This window comes from Lagenorhynchus albirostris, chromosome 16, assembly GCF_949774975.1.
Source record: "Lagenorhynchus albirostris chromosome 16, mLagAlb1.1, whole genome shotgun sequence".
In the NCBI taxonomy this organism is placed as follows: domain Eukaryota; kingdom Metazoa; phylum Chordata; class Mammalia; order Artiodactyla; family Delphinidae; genus Lagenorhynchus; species Lagenorhynchus albirostris.
In genome coordinates, this window is record NC_083110.1 from 10,746,835 (window position 1) to 10,753,337 (window position 6,503).

A 6,503-nucleotide genomic window follows, 5' to 3' on the forward strand; every position below is an offset into this window, starting at 1 on the left:
GAATTGTAAAAGAGCAATACCTCCAGAGAGAAGAGATTATTTGGGGGAGCACTAAAGGAGGGACCATTGAGGCTAATGGATGCTGAATTCAGAAATGTGACATATTGGGCCTGATGACACTGGGGAAGGAAGGTGCAGCCCTTTGCTCAGCACATGTGCAGTTCACTGTCTCCAGCCTCCTAAGGCTCCAACCTTTGTCTTCTGGAGACCTGGTTCAGGACAGAGAACGGGAAAGGAAGTTTGTGCACTTTTGGGTTCTGTGGAATTTGGCAGAGAGAAAAGGAGTTGAGACTAGCTTACAGTGGGTAGGATCCAAAATTTCTCCAAATGCCTCTGAATTGGGCCCATTAATGTTTTAATTTGTGTCCATAATATTTTTGTGCCTACCCTGGACTTACCTTCAGATAAAGGCCTTTGAGGATAGGCTGTGCTCCAGGGTCTGTGTTTTAGAGTGAAGGGGAGGGTGCAGAGGAGAGAGGGTGAGGACTGGAATTGAGCAGGGGATCAGCTGTGGTTGCATTTGTTACTTTCTTTGAGGAAAGCTCCCTATGTCGGTGGCCAGATGTGTGCAGTAAAATGTATACGTCTCTATTCCAGAAGATCTTTCTGAAGCTGTGTATGCCAGGGCGTGAGGTCCATGAGTGTGATTGAGAAGGGTTGTTAAAGGCTGTCCGGTAAGAGCTGGGCCTGTGGGGTGTTAGTGGTCTGTAGTAAAGCACACGGTTCAAGAGCATAGACTTTGGAGTTATTGTCTGCATACACGTCCAGATTCTATTACTTAATACATTTGTGAGTCTAGATAGGCAGTTTAACCACTGAAAACCTTAGTTTATCCCTGCCTAAAATGTGAATGACGGCGGTACCTACTTTATAGAGTTGTAGGACTTAAATAAGATAAGCAAGTAAATTCTAAATATATTTATTCAATCAATAGATATGAGTCAGTTTCTCAGTTGATTAGGAGTTATTTGAAAATCAAACAGAAAAAACTCTGTGGAGAGTTACATCACCAAGACAGCGAAGTAGGAGACCCCAGCCTTCCCCAACAAAGGTCAACAATTAGACAAGTTATCCAGGAACAAAAACAGCTGTGGGAGAGCTTAGGAATCCACTTAACAAACTTCAGCAACAGAGTAGAACAAAAAACCTGAGAAGAACTCCTCAAAAAGGGAAGGAAGAATCACTTCATTTTGCCTGCATCGTCCCACCCCGCTGGCCCGCGCTGCTCAATGCCAGACGGACCAACCTAGCTAGAAAGAGCTCTCACTGGAAAAGGAGGAGCAGGTGAGCAACCAGCCTCCCCAGCCTTTCAGGGTTCCAGAGGAAGGACCCACTTCAGTTTCACTCCACCCAGAGACCGGCACAGGTGAGATGTATAGAGGTAGCTAGGAACACGGAAGAAGAACAGAGGCTACCAGTATCACCCACACAGCAGTAGCAACCACGGTTCCCAGTGACCTGTTCTGCAGAGGATCCCAGCAGCTTTCCCACTGAAGAAACCAATAGGCAGCACAGCCACAGACTCCCTGCAGGTGTCACCAGTTTTTGCCCAACAGGTATTTGCATTTACAGACACCAGCTGCCTGAGTCCGCCTCAGGCCCTTCTGCTCCACCCCCGTCCACCAGAGCCTGAGATCCACAGCAGCGGCTAGTGAAGGCCTCCGCAGCCGCAGGAGTGCAAGGCAACAGCCTAGCCCTCACAGCTAACCCCCACGACCATATGCACCCTTGGGGTTACCTCCTCCAGCTGTGCATTTGCATGCTGCCAGCCCAACTCTTGTCAGCAACTTCCATTGCCATGTGCACACCTGGTATGCCGTCCCGCGGCCATGGAAGTGCATGTTGTCAGCCAAAGTCCCCATAAATGCTGGTGGGCCTGGATTCAGCCGTATCTCAAGTCACTGGCCTGCACCGCTGGGCTCACAGGCAGCTAGGCCCACTGCCAGCTGTGCACCTGCACCTCCCTGGCCTGAACTTTGTCACTAACATCCGCTGCTGTGTGCCTGTGGCAATACCTTACAAGAGTGCACGGCAACAGGGCCCCATTAACTGCATCGGGGCCCAGATTCGGCCCTCTCTCGCCACTGGTCTGCACCACTGGGCTCACCTGCAGCTACCCCTGCAGCTGTGCACCTGCACGCTCCTGGCCTGACTCCCTTCATTGGCCTCACTGCCATGCAAGTGCCTGTGGAGACACGCTGCAGCCCCAGGAGTGCACACCAACAGCCAGGGGCCCCACGGCAGCCAGTGTGCCCACAGTTGGCCGAGGTCCTTGTTTCTGGCCCTGGTCCTCACCACTCTGTGTCTGCAACCAACCCCTGCCACTTCACAGCAACTGCGGCCGGCCCCAGAGCTGAGTGTATGCGTGCCACTGGCTCTGGCCACCACTGCTGCCTGCCCTGATCCTTAGCTGCTGGACCTGGAGGTGCTGCTGAGAGCCCTATCAGTCCTTGCAGCCACCGGGGACCCCCACAGCACCCACCAAGGGCCACATAGTTGCCAGTGCCCTGCCCCCAGTGGCCTGAGCCAGTGAGACATCACACCTCCCCTCCACCAAGCCAGAGCTGCCACACACTCTAGCACTTGGCACCCTGCACCAGTAAACCTGCATCACAGAACATTCTGGCATGTCCCCACTCACAGGTGATAGTCTTTCCTTACTAAAGTCAGTCCATAACGTCTGCAAGAGGTGACTGCTTGTTCATATGTACAAACACCTATGCAAGGATACAGGGATCAGGAAAAATTAGGGAAATATGACAATACCAAAGGAACACAGTACACTTACAGTAACTGACCCCAAAGAAATAGAGATTCATGAATTGCTTGATTATTCAAAATAATTGTTCTAAATATCCTCAGAGAGCTGTAAGAGAACACAGATTAAGAATTTAGTGAAATCAGGAAAATAGTACAAAATCAAATTGAGAAGTTCAATGAAGAGAAAACATGAAAAAAACCACAACAAGATTTTAGTTGAACAACACAATGACTGAAGAATTGAATAGCTTCACCAGCAGACTGGATTTTAAAGAAGAAAGAATAAATGAACCCCCCAAAAAGAAAAAATATCACTTGTAATTTATCCAGTCAGAGGAGAAAACAAAAAAAGAGTGAAGAAAGACTATGGGACTAATGGGATACCATTAAGTGAAACAATGTATACATCACTGGAGACCCAGGAGAAGAGGGAGAAAGAGACAGAAAGCTTATTTAAAGAAATAATGGGGCTTCCCTGGTGGCGCAGCGGTTAAGAATCTGCCTGCCAATGCAGGTGACATGGGTTCGATCCCTGGTCTGGGAAGATCCCACATGCCATGGAGCAACTAAGCCCATGTGCCACAACTGCTGAGCCTGCACTCTAGAGCCCACAAGCCACAACCACAGAAAGCCTGTGCGCAGCAACGAGGACCCAACGCAGCCAAAAATAAAATAAATGAATGGAAGGGAGGGAGGGAGGAAGGGAGGGAGGAAGGAAGGAAATAATGGCAGGACTTCCCTGGTGGTGCAGTGGTTAAGAATCTGCCTGCCAATGCAGGAGACATGGGTTCAAGCCCTGGTCCAGGAAGATCCCACATGCTGTGGAGCAATGAAGCCCATGCGCCACAACTACTGGGCTGTGATCTAGATCCTGCTAGCCGCAACTACTGAAGCCCACACGCCTAGAGCCTGCAGCAAGAAAAGCCACCACAATGAGAAGACTGCGTACTGCAATGAAGAATAGCCCCCGCTCACTGCAACTAGAGAAAGCCCACGCACAGCAACGAAGACCCCACACAGCCAAATATAAATAAATTCATTTATTTATATATTTATTTTTTAAAGAAAGAAATAATGCCTGGAAACTTCCCAAACCAAGAGAGAGATTTGGACAGCCAGTTACATGAAGCTAATAGATCACCCTATAATTTCAATCCAAAATAATTTTTTCCAAGACACCTTATAATAAAACTGCCAAAAATCAAAGCCAAAGAGATAATTTAAAAAGCAACAAGAGAAAAAAATTTTCTCTCATACAAGGAAACCATCATAAAGCTATCAGTGGATCTTTCAACAGAAACCTTGCAAGCCAGGACTGAGTAGGATGATACACTTGAAGTGCTGAAAAAAAAAAACTGCCAATCAGGAATACTTTACCCAGCAAAACTGTCCTTCAGAAATGAAGGCACGATACTCTCCCAAACAAAAGCTGAGGGAATTCATTACCAATAGAAGGAGTTATTCAAGTACAAACAAAAGGTGCTAATTAATAACATGAAAATATACAACACGCTGGTAAATATAAGTATTCTAAGTCAGACTTAGAATACTCTAACACTATAATATGGTGGTGTGTTAAACATTTAACTCTAGTATAAAGCTTAAAGGACAACAGCATTGAAAATAGCTATAGCTATAATAGTAAATGGATATACAGTACAAAAATGTAAATTGACAACAACATAAAATGGGACGGATAAAGAAGTATAGCTTTTATATGCGATGGAAGTTCAGTTGTTTTGAGCTTAAAATAAACTGTCATGTCAATAAAATGTTTCAAGTAAGCCTCATGGTAACCACAAAACAGAAACCTATAGTAGATACACTCAAGATAAAGAAAAGGGAATCAAAGTATACTTTATGCAAAAGAATGAAATTGGGCTGTGTATATGCAAAAGAATGAAACTAGACCCCTATCTTACATCACTCACAAAAATAGAAATGGATTAAAGTCTTAAACATAAGACATGAAACTGTAAAACTCCCAGGTGAATGCATAGAGAAAGAGCTCCTTGGCACTGGCAATGATTCTTTGGATAAGACACCTGAAGCACAAGCAACAAAAGAAAAAATCAACAAGTAGGACCGCATCAAGCTAAAAATCTTCTGCACAACCAAAGAAACAAAATGAACCAGCAAACTATGGAATGGGGGGAAATATTTGCAAATCATATATCTCGTAAGGGGTTCATATCCAAAATATATTAGGAACTCACACAACACAATGGCCAAAAAACAAAACAAAACAACCCCCAAACAATTCGATTTTAAAATGGGCAGAGAAACTGAATAGACATTTCTCCAAAAAAGACATACAAATGATGTCGAAAAGGTGCTCAGCCTCACTAATCGTCAGGGAAAATCAAGTCAAAATGACAATGGCATATCACCTCACACTTGTTAGAATGAATCTTATCAAAAAGACAGTTAACAAAAATGATGCTGGTGAGGATGTGGAGGAAAGGGTAGTCTGGTGCACTGCTGGTGGGAATATAAATTGGTAAGGCTACTAAGGAAAACAGTACAGAGATTCCTCAAAGTGCTAAAAATAGAACTACCATATGATCCAGCAACCCCATTCATTGTATATCCAGAGGAAATGAAATCACTATCTCAAAGAGATACTTGCACTCCCATGTTCGTTGCAGCATTATTCACAATAGCCAAAATACACAAACAACCTAGGTGTCCACTGACAGATGAATAAACAGAAAATATAGAAATAATATATACATATTATATATATATATATACAATGAGGTATTATTCAACCATTAAAAAAGAAGAAAATCCTGCCATTGAAACAACACTGATAGACCTTGAGGGCATTAGGCTAAGTGAAATAAGTCGACAGTGAAGGGCAAATACTGTATGTTCTCACCTATATGTGGAATCTAAAAACTCATAGAGGGCTTCCCTGGCGGCGCAGTGGTTGAGAGTCCACCTGCCCATGTAGGGTACACGGGTTCGTGCCCCGGGCTGGGAAGATCCCACATGCCGCGGAGCGACTGGGCCCGTGAGCCATGGCCGCTGAGCCTGCGCGTCCGGAGCCTGTGCTCCGCAGTGGGAGAGGCCACAACAGTGAGAGGCCCGCGTACCGCAAAAAAAATAAAATAAAAATAAAAACTCATAGAAACAGTGTAGAATGGTGTTTGCCAGGGGCTGAAAGGTGGGGGAAAGGGGGAGATGTTGGGCAAAGGGTACAAACTCATTCATAAGATGAGTAAGTTCCGTGAATCTAAGGAAGAGCATGGGGACTTTATAGTCAACCATATTGTACTGTATAATTGAAAGTTGCTATGAGAGCATAGCTTCATTGTTCTCACCATAACGACAAAATGGTAATCAATGTTAAGTGAAGAATGTGTTAACTAACGTTACTGTGGTATACATTTTGTAATATACAAGTGTATCAAATCATCACATTGTACACCTTAATCTTACACAATGTTATATGTCAATTATATCTCAATAAAGCTCGGAAAAACCTCTGTCTTCTTATAGAGCTTATTTTCTAATGGGCACAACAAAGTACAAACAGGTACTTATGACTCACTCCACAGATCCACTCCCACATGAAGCAAGCAAAACTGATGAAAAAAAATTTTTTTTTAAAAAGTAAAGTCTCTGGAAATTGTCCTAAAGGCATATGGCGAAAAAGAAACATTCAAGGAAATCTACTTAAAACTCATTAAGAACAGCAAGAGTTTGTCATATTTGAACCTCAACTAGCTCCCCTGCCC